The 15037-nt window shown below is 40.8% G+C and overlaps 1 protein-coding gene across 3 annotated transcripts in view; it reads left to right on the plus strand.

Moving 5' to 3' along the window:
• Positions 1–166: 166 nt before the first annotated feature.
• CANX (calnexin) overlaps positions 167–15037 on the plus strand; it is a 32359-nt gene continuing 17488 nt past the window's right edge. For 2 of the 3 annotated variants that reach the window (XR_014261494.1, XM_082453493.1), the window contains exon 1: positions 167–342. The gene's annotated coding sequence lies outside the window, so the exon portion shown is untranslated. The remainder of the gene's footprint in view (positions 343–15037) is intronic. The other variant, XM_082453494.1, reaches the window with a different exon arrangement.

A 15037-nucleotide genomic window follows, 5' to 3' on the forward strand; every position in this document is an offset into this window, starting at 1 on the left:
GCCTCACTCCCAGCCAATCCCCACACTCCACGAAGAATAGCCCTAGGGGGCGTATGGGAAAGTGCAGAGAGCGATGGTCTCACCGACCAACCGAATCCCGGAGCTTGCGCGGGGGGGCGGGATTTAGCGCTGGCCGCAGCTACTCAGGAGCGAGGGGCGGACGCAGGGCCGGGCTTCGTGCAGTGAGGCTCGCTCGCGCGGCGGTCGCGGCAGTCAAGGCCTCTTGGTTTTGCAGCACGTGACGGTGGTGCTGCCTCAGCCGCTGTCTTTACTGCAGCGTGGGGCCAGGTGTGCGGGCGGGAGGAGGCGCGGGTGCCGCCGGCGGTCCCCCTGAGGCTCGAGGTGAGACGGGAGGCCTGCTCATGTTCTCGGGCCTGTGAGGACCCCTGGGGGCCTGGGTACGCGGCGCCGCGGCCGAGGGCCCGAGGAGCCGGGCGTGGCCGGGGCCGAGGGGTCCGGCTGGGTTTCGAGAGCTCAGGCCCAGGCGGACGCTCGGGCCTTGAGGGGCGAGGCCCGAACCTGGGCCGCCTGAGTTGGGGAGCCAGGCCCAAGCCGCGCCGGCGGGGTCGGGAGGCGTGGCAGGTGCCCTAGAGCCTCTCTTGACCTCTGGGAAAGCTAACTGCTCCTTCTGGCTTTGCTTCTAGGGCTTTCTTAAACCTGTTGTTGGCTGCTTGTGAAGCTGCGAGGTGTTCTGGTGTAACCGGGTAAAGGTCTGGAATACGACCGGGCCTAGTCGGTATCCCTAGTAGTGGGGAAGGGTGATAGTGGGCCGAGAGAGAATGTTTAGGATTAGCATTACAGCTTCAGTATTTGAAAATTAAAACCACAAAGTGAAGACTGGACTCTGGTAGCCTGACGAGTATGGAGAATGTGCTAGAACACGCAGTGGTTGAAAAATTTCAGTCCTAACATTTACATCTATTCGGGGATGGGGTGTAAGTAAGCTAGTAAATTCACAGGATTTTTAAAGTAGGAAAGCTCCCAAAAGCTCTCTGTGGGCAGGTTGTTTTACAGTGGAGGAAACTGAGGCCCAGAGCTCTGAATGATTGGCTCAAGGTCATGCGATTAATTTTATGATCACGTTGGAATTACTGTTGAGGCAGATTTGGTGTAGTTGTTAAGGCTAAGCCCTGATTCAAGTCCTTCATCAGCCATTTGTTGCTATGTGAACTTGGACAATTTACTTCCCCTTTGTGCCCCAGTTCTCTCCAAATAATGGATATAATACCTGGTGGAGTTGTTAGAATTAAATTGTGTATAAAAAAGGACTTTTAACTGCTTGATAAACGATTGAAATAAATTGTTATCGTCTGAATCATGTTGGTCCACTACACCAGCATCCTACTTTTTGAGTTGGTTAAGTCCTGGGACCTAAGGTCACATTTATGGAGATAGGAGGAAGAAACTGATATAGTGGATTAACTGCTGGGCATGACACAAGTGAATGCTGGCTGAAGGAAGTTAAACTGAGCTGAATATTAAAAGGTTGGGAGGACAAAGGTGAGCCACAGTTAGGCTCTTTACGTCTAATTTAGGAAATGGAACATTTTGCTTAATTTATTAATAAGTAGAGTTGGTGGGTTGGGGGGAGGATTTTATTTTTTTTGGTTTAGTTTTTTTTAAGGGAGGAACTGTATTGATCTTAAAATCATTCTGTATCTCAGCCTTTTGACAGTGCTGTTCAAGGGCCATGAATAAAATCACTGCTGAATTGTACATTTGCTATAGTTAGAGCAGAGGTAAAAGATGGTGTGGGGAGTTCTGTGCACCACCCAGGGTACACAAGCAAATAAGCGGGGGAACTGATTGTGAGATGGCCAGAATGAACTTTGTATTGGAGTAAATGTGTCGCACAACAAACAAATTTTCTGACCTATCTGATAATGGGTGTTAGCATCCCTTTCTACCTTACTATCTTAACTCAGCAGTTTCAACTAGCACATTATCTTTCAAGGACCTCGAGGGGTAAACGTTTTGACGGAAGTTGTTGCTGCAGTTTTGGCAATCATGCTCTTGCATCCTTTCAGTTACAGAGTTCACTTTGCCCTGAGAGATAGCTTAAGGGGATGAAGTGACAGTTGGTAAGCATAAATGCAGGCTCAAGAGACTTGAATTGCAGGCCCAGCATGGTAACTAGCTTAATGAACTACGTCGGTTTTCACCTCTTTAAAATGGGAATGAAGAGAGCCCTGGATACCTTACCAGGAGGGACAAATAAGATGGTGAACATGAAATTACTTTGAATGGCATAATGAACTGTGCAAATAGAATTGGCAGCTCATAACAACTCCTAGGAAATAATAAAAGTGCGTGAACATAGTTATAACCTATATAGCTTACCGTAGAACTTTGTCAGTAAAGTGTAGGTTGAATGCTTTGTTAACTAAAACAGATGTGCCTTTAAATTAAGCTTAACTGTGAGCTGTGAAAATTATTTGGAGAATTTTGTTTTTTAAATAATTTAGAATCTTCAGCAATGTTTTGCGTATCCACATCTTAAACCTACTTAGTTTATAGGAGAAAAGAAAGTGCTATGGAAAAATAGATTTTAATGTTCCTGTCAGTGAAAAGCAAAATTCAAAACTGTAAACTAGGCAGTAGTATATATCTGTTTTTAAGTGGATGATCATTTACAATAAAGACCACTTTGAATTTTATGTACTTTTTTTCCCCCTTTAAGTGCTTCTATATTTTGACTAGATGCACATGTAGTAATATCAGAGGGACAGAAAGTAGTAGTATTAAAATGGTTATCTGTGACTGGAATCAAATTCCTTTTAAGTGGTTCCTTTTCAATGTAAGACTTCAAATTTCTTATTGCCTTAAAACTCAGGGTTTTAGAACCATCAAAACTTAAATGGTGTCACTGGGCAATACCTAGTAATAGTAGATATCACTGCTAATGTTGCATTTACTGTAAGCCAAGTACTGACATAAACACTTAACATGCATTTTGTTTATATAGCAATCCTAAGAAGTACATAGTGTTGTTATTCTCATTTTAGAGATGAAGAAACTGAGACCCTGAAGTTATTAAGTAGCCGATCAGGGATTGTGACTTCTGAGTTCCTGCTCATAACACTATTCTATGTCTAACTGTGACCTTGGACAGCTTATGTAACTTCTCTTAGCCTTAGTTTTGTTGTGTGTCACATGGGGATGATAGAACTTCCCGGGGTTCTTCTGAGGGTTAAATTAGACAATCTGAGGTAAGACTTAACATTTTTTAAAGGGTATATTGGGACTTCCATGGTGGTCCAGTGGTTAAGACTCTGTGCTCCCAATGCAGGGAGCCCGGGTTTGATCCCTGGTCAGGGAACTAGATTCCACATGCATGCCGCAACTAAAAGATCCCGCATGCCGCAGTGAAGATTCTGCGTGCTGCAACTAAGACCTGGCGCAGCCAAAATAAATAAATAAATAAATAAATATTAAAAAAATAAAAGGGTATATTAACAGATGAATGGATAGCCTACATGAAAGAAAGACTGCCTAATTTTTTATTACACACTGCCTTTTTAAAAAAATCACTTTTGGGAATTCCCTGGCAGTCCAGTGGTTAGGACTCAGCGCTTCCACTGCAGGGGGCCGGGGTTCGATCCCTTGGTTGGGGACCTAAGATCCCACAAGCTGTGCGGCGTGGCCAAAAAAAAAAAATTCCCCCCAGAAACCTAGAACACCAGCTAGGTCACTTCTGTTCTTCTTTCTAATTTCTCATGGATCAAAGGAATTAGAGGTGAAATTTCCTAACTACTTTTAAGAGGTAAAATTCCACAGAGGAAAGCCCTGAACCAAATGGTTTTAACACCAATCCTTCACAAACTCTTCTAAAAAATAGAAGAGGGAACACTTCCCAACTCATTCTATGAAGCCAATCTTACCATGATACCAAAACCAGACAGACTTCACAGGAAAAGAAAAACATAGAACAGTATCCCTTAAGAAAATAGATGCAAAAATCCTCAAAATGCTAGCAAATGGGATCCAGCAACATACAGAATTATAGGGCTTCCCTGGTGGCGCAGTGGTTAAGAATCTGCCTGCCAATGCAGGGGACACGGGTTTGAGCCCTGGTCTGGGAGGATCCCACATGCCGCGGAGCAACTAAGCCCGTGCGCCACAACTACTGAGCCTGAGTGCCACAACTGCTGAAGCCCGAGCACCTAGAGCCTGTGCTCTGCAACGAGAAGCCACTGCAATGAGAAGCCTGCGCACTGCAACAAAGAGTAGCCTCCACTTGCTGCAACTAGAGAAAGCCCGCGTGCAGCAACAAAGACCCAATGCAGCCAAAAGTAAATAAATAAAATTTAAAAATTAAAAAAAAAAAAATTATACACCACCACCAAGTGGGATTTATCCCAGAAATGTAAGGTTGGTTCACCAAACCATAATAAAGAATGTAATATACTGCATTAATAAAGGACAAAAACCGCATGATCATTGCAGTTGATAAAGTGCAACACCCTTTCATGATAGAAGCACTCAATAAACTAGGAATAGAAAGGAACTTCCTCAGCCCTCTTAAGAGACAAATAATCCCTTCTGTGGGATTCCTTCTGTTCCTCTTTCTAATTTCTCATGGATTAAAGGAATTAGAGGTGAAATTTCCTAACTACTTTTAAGGAACAAAGTCTCACAAAGAAAAGCCCAGAACCAAATGGCTTCACTGGTGAATTCTACCAAATACTTAGGGAAGAATTAACACTAGTCCTTCACAAACTCTTCCAAAAATACAAGAGAGAACACTTTCCAACTCATTCTATGAGGCCAATATTACCCTGATACCAAAACCAGACAAAGACTTCGTAAAACCATAGACCGGTATCTTTTAAGAAAATAGATGCAAAACTAGACTAACTTGAAAATATTAAAGTTTAAATTTAATTTAAAAATAATTTGAGCCTCCCTTTGTTTTAAAGATTTTTCTTTCTGAATGGACCCTTACTGAGCATAAAGATTCTGCCAATGAGAAGTGACAAATGTAATATTTCTTTAGTATTTGCCCATTCCTAAAGTTGATCAATTTTGGATTTGTTAAAATTCAATGCAGAATGTGTCTGTTTCCGTTAAAGAGAATATTTTGTGTTCAGTTGAAGTCTCGTACATTATTGAATGTGTATAGTAAAATAATATGGAGTGTTTTTAGAATGTGTGCTGAGAACAGAATTATTAACCAAAAATAAGTTAAATTTGGGAGAATTCATAAAGAATTGGTGGCAGAGCAGGAAAAAAGAAAATCACAGATAAACAGGGATATTTCCCTGTCCAAATGCTATAATTGTATATACACCCGTTGCAAGGAAGAGTTAAAGACGAAATCATAGAATATAATCAGAGGAAAGCTAGTTTTTCTTGTTACATAAAATCATTCAGCTTTGTTGAAATACAGGAGGTGTACAGGCACAGTTACACCTTTTGGCCCATTCTGGGAATTGAAAATGTATTCACTGTGGTTGTACTAATTTTGTGTCAAAGAACAAACCATTTGGGAACTCCTATGAGGTACTGGACTCTGATAGACTTTATATTATCTTTTTATATTTTCACAGCAAGCCTTTGAGCCACTAATACTACTAGCTACATTATAAAATAGGGAAAAAAGACTCATGGAAATTCAATAAGCTGACCAAGGCCACAAAGAGGATCAGGAAAGTCTAGAACCCAGCTTTCTCTGACTTGACAGTTCACACCATCACATACACCATACTGCCTTTTGTATAAGGAGTTCATTTTCTGAATCATCAGTTTTTAAAATAGAAAACTTCCATCTCTAGAATTCAAGATAAATTCACTCTTTGAAAAGTTAAAAGAGTGAACTGAAACATTAAAGGTGAGTAGATTAGTTTCTCTTGAAGAATCCTGACTCAGATTTTGAGAACTGGGCTTTTTGCTCTGTTCTTGGCAAACTGAGAAGCAAGTCAGAAGTCATTTATATTATTTATAAATGTATATTACAAATGTGCATATGTTTAGCTCCTGTTTTCTTGGCTTTGTGTACATTTGTCTATGTGATCCCAGGGGGTAGAGCTTCTCTGACTTGGATATAGGTTGATAATTATATTTTATTATTAAAAACAAAACACTTATTAACTGGAAGGAAGGGAGTAAGAGGTTCACATTTCTAATCCAACTCATTTCTGTGTCTTCCTTTGTACTTCTATGCTTTAGAATTTAAAGCTGGTTTCTAGACAACTTTGATCAAGTCTAAAGAACCATCTATACTGATCCAGTAATAAATTTTTTAAAAGAAGCGCTTAATTTTGAAATAATTATAGGCCCGCAGAAAGTTGCAAAATAGTACAGAGAGGTCTCTTGTGCCCATCACCCAGCTTCCCCCAGTAGTAGTATAGATAGATAACTATTGTAAAATATCAAAACTAGGAAAAAATTGCACTGGTACAGTCTACAGACCTTATTCAGATTTCTCCAGGTTTTATATGCCCTTGTGTGTACATAGTTATGTGCAATTTTATCATGACACTAATTCATTTTTGAAATTTTTACTTTTTTGACACTTTTTTAATAGAAGGAAAATACTCAAGCTAGAGCGTTAAGTGGTACTAACATACCTATGCGCATTTTTTTCTTAGTTAGATAAAAGGTTATGAGTTTATTTTGATATCCTCCTAAAACCCCCAACATTTGATTAATAGAACTAATACAACAGAATATTCATAAACTCTGAAAACATGGGCAAATACTTTTTATGTTTCCAGACTTTTTTTTAATAGATTTCTTTTTTAAGTATTTATTTATGTCTATGTTGGGTCTTCGTTTCTGTGCGAGGGCTTTCTGTAGTTGTGGCAAGCGGAGGCCACTCTTCATCACGGTGCGCGGGCTTCTCACTATCGTGGCCTCTCTTGTTGCGGAGCACAGGCTCCAGACACGCAGGCTCAGTAACTGTGGCTCACGGGCCCAGCTGCTCCGCGGCACGTGGGATCTTCCCAGACCAGGGCTCCAACCCGTGTCCCCTGCATTGGCAGGCAGATTCTCAACCACTGCACCACCAGGGAAGCCCAATGTTTCCAGACTTTAAGGACACCCTATATAGATCGATCTTTAGGTTAGAGACTTTTTTTTTTTTTTTTAAATCCTTGGTAACTAGTTGACACTCATGGAATTGACCACTATCAGCAAACATTCATTTAGTTTCTGACATGTGCTGGGTTTTCTGATGGGCATCAGATATATTCTGCTTTAACTCTTTGTAACGCAGAATTCCGACAGTTTAGTCGTGACTGCCAGAAAAGTCTTGAACTCTGCCACCCAGCATTTATTAAAAGTCCAGTTGCGAGAATTCACTGGTGGTCCAGTGGTTAGGACTCGCCGCTTTCACTGCTGGGGCCTGGGTTCGATCCCTGGTGGGGGAACAAAGGTCCTGCAAGCTGTGCAGTGGGGCCAAAAAAAATAAATCCAGTTGAGAGATTTATTGATGAGTATTTGAAGGAAGTGCAGTCTGTTCACTTCTCTAGAACCTAGAAATTGTAAGTTGTATTTGTAGATCAAGTTCTGGATCAACAGAAATCAGAACTTGGACTGTATAGTGTTGGCCCTCATAGTATTGGTTTTATTGACTTAGCCTTTGCTCTAGTTAAGGGATATTGTAAGATAAAGCCACACAAAACTCACGTTTACATATAACTTAAGGGTATTTTTAAGGAAAGTTCACTTCAGTAGACTCATAAATATTAAAAGATTTTCTTGTTCGTGGTTTTGATTTTTAATTGCTGGCTCTCCTGGAGGTCTATGCCTGTAAGTAATTTGTAATTTGGCCAAGACAGGAATTTAAATGGGCCTACTGTGAGACAGTTTGTGGCACTAAGTAGCTTAGTCATGAGTTAGATAGACATCCACCCAGCATTTGCACCCTAGCTCAAAGGGGCACTGCTGTAGAGTAACAGTCTTGCAGTGATAAAAAAAATTAGAGCGAGAAAATGGCTCTTGGAAGAAAACCAGGAAATGAAGTGCACCAAGAAAATGATGGCTTTCAAGTAGAAAGTAAAAGTATGGGAGAAACTGCTATAATGGCATTCAGGAATATGAGAAATCTTGTATTAGAAGAGCTAATGTAGCTTAGTGAGCATGAACTGTGAAGTAGAAGGGACTTAGAAAATGTGGTAAATGTTTATTTACTGCTGGAAAGTTACTCGGTTTAAAGGTACCTAATTTCTTTATTCACTTTTATTCCTGAGCATTCTGGATCTAGGAATCACTTGCTCTGTGGCCTTGGGCAAGTTGGGGGTGGGGGAGATGTGCTCTTTGTTTTTTAAAAGCATTATTGGTTTGTTGTTGAGCTACTTGTTACGTATTTCCTATTGATAATCTTAGAAATAGTGGGTGACAACAGAGAAATACGCTCCCTGCTTAGGAGTCTGTAAATGTTAAGACAAATGAAGAGGTTGTTTGTTTTTTTTTTAATATTAATTTATTTTTATTTGGTTGTGCCGGGTCTTATGTGCAGCAGGTGGGCTCCTTAGTTGTGGCATGCGAACTCTTAGTTGTGGCATGCATGTGGGATCTAGTTCCCTGACCAGGGATCGAACCTGGGCCCCCTGCATTGGGAGCATGGAGTCTTAACCAATGTGCCACCAAGGAAGTCCTCAAATGAAGGGTTTTAAAGGGAGAAAAAAGCTTCTGAAATCTTTTTAGACACTAAAATGTGAAAAATCATTTTGTGTTTCTAAGACAAAAGCAGTATAGAATTACCAAGTAAGGTATTGGGAGACAGGAAACTTGGCCTCTGATCCTGATTATGCCAGTAACTGGTTTTTGGCAAATCAATCACATTTGGTGCATAATAATGGAACATCTTTTAAAAAAAAAATAAACTAATTTTTACAGAATAGTTTTGGATCTACAAGAAGATTATAAAGATAGTACAGAGTATTACCATATAACCCATACCCAGTTTCTGCCATTATTAACAACTTAACATTAGTATAGTACATTTATTATAATTAATGAACCAATATTGATAAATAATTACCAACTAAAGCCCATATTTAATTCAGATTTCCTTTGTTTTTACTTGCTGCCCTTTTTCTGTTCCATGATACCACATTACATTTAGTCATCATGTCTCCTTAAGCTCCTCTTGGCTGTGACAGTTTTTTAGATTTTCTTTGTTTTTTGATGACCTTGACATATTTTGAGGACTACTGGTCAGATTATTTTGTAGCATGTCCCTCTATTGGGATTTCTTTGATATTTTTCTCATGATGAGAGGGAGTATGGATTTTTGGGAAGAAGACCACAGAGGTTAAAGTACTGTTTTCATCACATTGTATCAAGGGTACATACTATCAACATGACCTATTACTTTGGATGTTGACCTTGATCACCTGGCTGAGGTAGTGTTTGCTAGGTTTCTCCACTGTAAAGTTCTTGTTTTTCCCCCTTTCCATACTGTGCTCTTTGGAAGGATATCAATATCACTATGTGTAGCCCACACGTAAGGAGTGGGGGGCTATGTTCCACTCCTTGACAGTGGAGTATCTACATCCGTTACTTGGAATATTTCTTCATGGGAAATTTGTCTCTTCCTCATTTATTTATTTACTCAGTAATATATTTGTATTGTATAGATTCATGGGCATTTATTTTATACTTTGAGGTATAATCCAGTACCACTTACTTTGTTGCTTGTATTGTTCCAGCTTTGGCCATTGCTTTTTCTTGTGTTCCTTTGACATAGCCCACATCACTGTGGGTGTTTTGTTTTTGTTTTGAACACTTCCCTTTCTGGCACTACAAGATGCTCCAGGCTCGTCTTGTATATTTCCTGCCTAATCCTAGAATCAGCCAAGGAACACTGTTTCCTTGTATTGGAGATGATATTGGAAACCAAGATCCTTGCTACTAGGTGTATTTATTGCTACTGGGGTGTAGCAGTTTCTTGTATGCCCTCTTAGCTGACAGAGCAAGGAAATATATATGTGTATACTAACTGGTATATATGCACATATCTATAAATACTTCTCTGTGTAACCCTCTGTATATTAAGATAAACATGAATTCATACTATAGTCTCTCTCGCCCATTACAATGAGGATTATTTTAGTCTCTTTCCCTTGCTTATCTGTAAAATTCACACACCCAACACTGAAAGTGGCTCCCACAATCCATTTATTTAGTTGTTCAATTCTGATATACATATATAGCAGTATCCGAATTGTTAACCTGTGTATTCATGTGAAACAACTTACTCAACTTGAACAGTGCTTTTGTACAGTCTGGTTTTACAGTCTCCACTCACTTTCCTGCGTTACTTAGGTTAACATCTTTTCCCTCCACCCCGTTCAGTGAGGTTGTTTTGTATATTTGTAATACAGTTAGATTGTTTTGTCACATCCTGTGTGCTATCCTTGGATCACTCAACCTCTTCAATGATTTTTTAAAATTTTCATACATGGGGCTTCCCTGGTGGCGCAGTGGTTAAGGATCCACCTGCCAATGCAGGGGACACAGGTTCGAGCCCTGGTCTGGGAAGATCCCACATGCCACGGAGCAACTAAGCCCGTGTGCCACAACTGCTGAGCCTGTGCTCTAGAGCCCGTGAGCCACAACTACTGAGCCTGCGTGCCACAATTACTGAAGCCCGCACACCTAGGGCCCATGCTCCACACAAGAGAAGCCACCACAGTGAGAAGCCTGCACACTGCAACAAAGAGTAACCTTCCTCGCTGCAACTAGAGAAAGCCTGCACGCAGCAACGAAGACCCAATGTAGCCAAAAATAAATGAATAAATAAAATAAGTTTAAAAAAACATATTTAAAAAAAATTTTTTTCATACATGAAGATTCATTCTTTGTGCTATAAAGTTTTTTATGGGATTTGAAAGATGGATATAGTGTCATGTATCCATAATTATAGCATCGTATAGAATGGTTTCACTGCCTAAGAAAGTCCCCTGTGCTTATCTATTCAACCTGACCCCCTCCCCTGAACCTCTGACAACCACTGACTTTTTTTTTTGTTTTTGGTATCTAGAGTTTTGCCTTTTTCAGAATGTGATCTAATTGGAATTCTATAGCATGTCGCCTTTTCAGACTGGCTTCTTTCAGTTAGCAGTAGGCATTAAAGATTCATCCAAGTCTTTTTTTGGCTTGATAGCTCTTTTTTTTTTTTAATTGAAGTATAGTTTATAGTTTATTTACAATGTTGTGTTAATTTCTGCTGTATGACAAAGTGATTCATTTTAGATAGCTCATCTTTTAATTTCTGAACAATGTTCCATCGTATGGGTGTACTACAGTTTGTTTATTCATTCCCCTACTGAAGAACATTTTGGTTTCTTCAAGTTTTGGGTGCTTATGGATAAAGCTGCTAATTGCGAGTGCGAGTTTCTGTGCATTCGTAAGCTTTCAGATCAGTTGGGCGAGTACCTGTGAGCATGATTGCTGAATCCTGTGGTAAGTCTATAGTTAGCTTTGTAAGAAATTGCCAAACTATGTTCCAGAGTGGCTGTACTATTTTGGATTTTCACCAGCAGTGAAATGAGAGTTGCCGTTACTTCACATCCTTGCCAGTTTTTTTAATCTTAGCCATGCTAATAGGTGTATATTAGTATCTCATTGTTTTGTTTTATTTTATTTATTTTTTAAAATTTATTTATCTTTGGCTGTGTTGGGTCTTCGTTGCTGCATGCAGGCTTTCTCTAGTTGCGGCGAGTGGGGGTTATTCTTCGTTGCGGTGTGCGGGCTTCTCATTGCGGTGGCTTCTCTTGTTGCAGAGCACGGGCTCTAGGCTCGCGGGCTTCAGTAGTTGTGGCACGCGGGCTCAGTAGCTGTGGCTCAAGGGCTCTAGAGCACAGGCTCAGTAGTTGTGGTGCATGGGCTTAGTTGCTCTGCAGGATGTGGGATCTTCCTGGACCAGGGATTGAACCCCTGTCCCCTGCATGGGCAGGCAAACTCTTAACCACTGCGCCACCAGGGAAGGCCCTCGTTGTTTTAATTTGCAGTTACTTAATGGCAAATGATGTTTGATCTTTTCATATGCCATCTGAATATCTTCTTTGGTGAGGTATCTGTTCAGATCTTTTGCCCATTTTATAATTGAGGGGTTTGTTTTCTGATTTTTAAAAAATATTTATTTTTTAATTTATTTGGCTGTGCTGGGTGTTACTTGTGACATGCGGGATCTTTAGTTGCGGCATGTGGGATCTTTAGTTGCGGCATGCGGACTCCTAGTTGTGGTGTGTGGGATCTAGTCCCCTGACCAGGGATCGAACCCGGGCCCCCTGCGTTGGGAGCATGGGGTCTTTTTTTTTTTTTGGCTGAGTTGGATCTTTGTTACTGCACGTGGGCTTTCTCTAGTTGCAGTGAGTGGGGGGCTACTCTTTGTTGTGGCGCACAGCCTTCTCTTTGCGGTAGCTTCTCTTGTTGAGGAGCACGGGCTCTAAGTGTGTGGGCTTCAGTATTTGTGGCTTGCGGGCTCTAGAGTGCAGGCTCAGTAGTTGTGGCGCACTGGCTTAGTTGCTCTGCGGCATGTGGGATCTTCCCGGACCAGGGCTCAAACCTGTGTCCCCTGCATTGGCAGGCGGATCCTTAACCACTGCGCCACCAGGGAAGTCCGGTAGCGCGCAGTCTTAACCACTGGACCACCAGGGAAGTCCCTGTTTTCTTATTGTTGAGTTGTGTTCTTTGTACATTTTGGAAACCAGTTCATTATTAGATATGTATTTTGCAAATATTTTTTCCTACCTTGTTTTGTTTTTTAATTCTCTTAAGTTTCTTTCATAGAGTTGAAGTTTTAAATTTTAATAAAGTTCAATTTAACTAATTTTTTCTTTCACGTATCTTGCTTTTTTTTAATTTTTAAAAATTTATTAAAAAAACAAAACAATGGTACAAAAAGGTTGAAAGTAAAAGAGTTGGAAAAGATATACTGTGCAAATAATGTACCTTGCTTTTGATGTTGTATTGAAAACTCATTGTCAAGCCCAAGATCACTTAAAATTTCTCCTATGTTTTCATCTAGAAAGCGTAATAGCGCAACATCCTTTTTGGACTCCATTTGATATAAGGAGTGTGGGTAAGAGGATTGAAATGAGGGCGGATTTTGTTTCTTGGTAATATTGAATTTTCATTAATGAAGCAGAGAATTAAGATCACCTTAAAATATATTGTCTTGAATTATTTTAAGTATGACCAGGTCTTTAACAAAACTTGAAATGTTTGGGCTGGCTTCATAGTGGCTCTTGGAACTAGACCTGTTTGCTGTAGCAGTTTCTCGGGAGTATTGGCAAATTACAAATGTTGAAATAGCATATGTAAAACTAGCAGTGGCTTAGGATCATCAGTGCACAGCTATGAGAATCGGTTTACCATGGTTTGGCAGTAATGGTTCCTCCACAGCTTTAACAACCCTCTGGATAATGCGAAAGTTAACAGATATGTGCCTTAGACTTCTGAAAAACTGGGTCCTGCAACTCAGGGTGTAGGGGAAATGGTGGTGGAGAGAAATGCATTTCCTGAAGTTTGCTGGAGACTCCCTATCCCTTTGTTGTTCCTGACAGGGATGGTAGCCTTCTGCTACCTGAAAACTGTTTTCCTTTCATTGGGTCATTCTGCCTCCCCCACACAGATGCCTCCTTTCCCAGGATCTTTGGTCCACCAACCAGGGCTAGCTGTTCTGCAGTTGCACTTTCCCTCACTAAACCCTACCTTAATCCCCTATTCCAGACCACTCCCTTTAGTACCCTTACTGACTAGTCTTCCTGTCCTGTCTCTGTCACACCTCTTCAGTATTCAACTACATTTTGTCTAGCGTAATAGAAATATGGGATATGAATTCTTTGACTCTTTTTGGTTGTGATAATGAGTAAATGATTGGGTTATTTTCATTTTACTAAGTTTTAGTTATTAATAAGTAAAGTAAAATGAGAGTAATACCTCAAGGGAGGTTTATGCGAAACAGTGTGCCTATGTGAAAGTGCTTTTATTAACTGGAAAACAAAGCACAAATTGATTATTCATAAACCCTAATCATTGGTTCTCAAAGTGTGATTCCTGAGCTAGCAGCCTTTGCATCCCCTGGAACTTGTTAGAAATGTGAAGTCCCAGCCCACATCTACTGAATCAGCAATTTTTTAAATTTATTTTTAATTTTTAAAATAAATTTATTTATTGTATTTATTTTTGGTGGTGTTGGGTCTTTGCCGCTGCGTGCAGGCTTTCTCTAGTTGTAGCGAGCGGGGGCTACTCTTCGTTGCGGTGCACAGGCTTCTCATTGCGGTGGCTTCTCTTGTTGCGGAGCAAGGGCTCTAGGCGCGCAAGCTTCAGTAGTTGTGGTATGCTGGCTCAGTAGTTGTGGCGCACGGGCTTAGTTGCTCCACGGCATGTGGGATCTTCCTGGACCAAGGCTGAAACCCGTGTCCCCTGCATTGGCAGGCGGATTTTTTTTTTTTTGAATTTTATTTATTTTTTTATACAGCAGGTTCTTATTAGTTATCCATTTTATACATATTAGTGTATATATGTCAATCCCAATCTCCCAATTCATCCCACCACCACCACCCCCACTACCCCACCCCCAGCAGGCAGATTCTTAACCACTGCGCCACCAGGGAAGCCCGTGATTTGTTTTAAAAAGCCCCCTGATGCATGCTCAGGTTTGAGAAGCACTGCCTTATATAAAATTATGCTTAACCTAAGGACAGTTGTATTAGTCTGCTTGGACTGCCGTAACAGTACCACAGGCTGGGTGGCTTAAACAACAGAAATTTATTTTCTCTGAGTCTGGAGTCTGGAAGTCCATGATCAGGGCATTGGCAGAGTTGGTTTCTTGTGTGGACTTTCTCCTCGGCTTGCAGAGGGCCACCATCTTGTTGTGTCCTCTCACATGGACTTATTACCTCTGTGCACACGGACTCCTGGTTCTCTTCATTTTATATAGATTCCAGGCCTATCAGATTAGGGCCCCAGCCTTATGACCTCTTTTAACCTTTATTACGTCCCTAAAGGTCCTATCTCCAAATATTACATTGGGAGTTAGGGCTTCAACATGTGAATTGGGGGAGGGGGGCACAGTTAAGCC

Source organism: Balaenoptera physalus, assembly GCF_965194825.1.
Source record: "Balaenoptera physalus genome assembly, chromosome: 3".
NCBI lineage: Eukaryota > Metazoa > Chordata > Mammalia > Artiodactyla > Balaenopteridae > Balaenoptera > Balaenoptera physalus.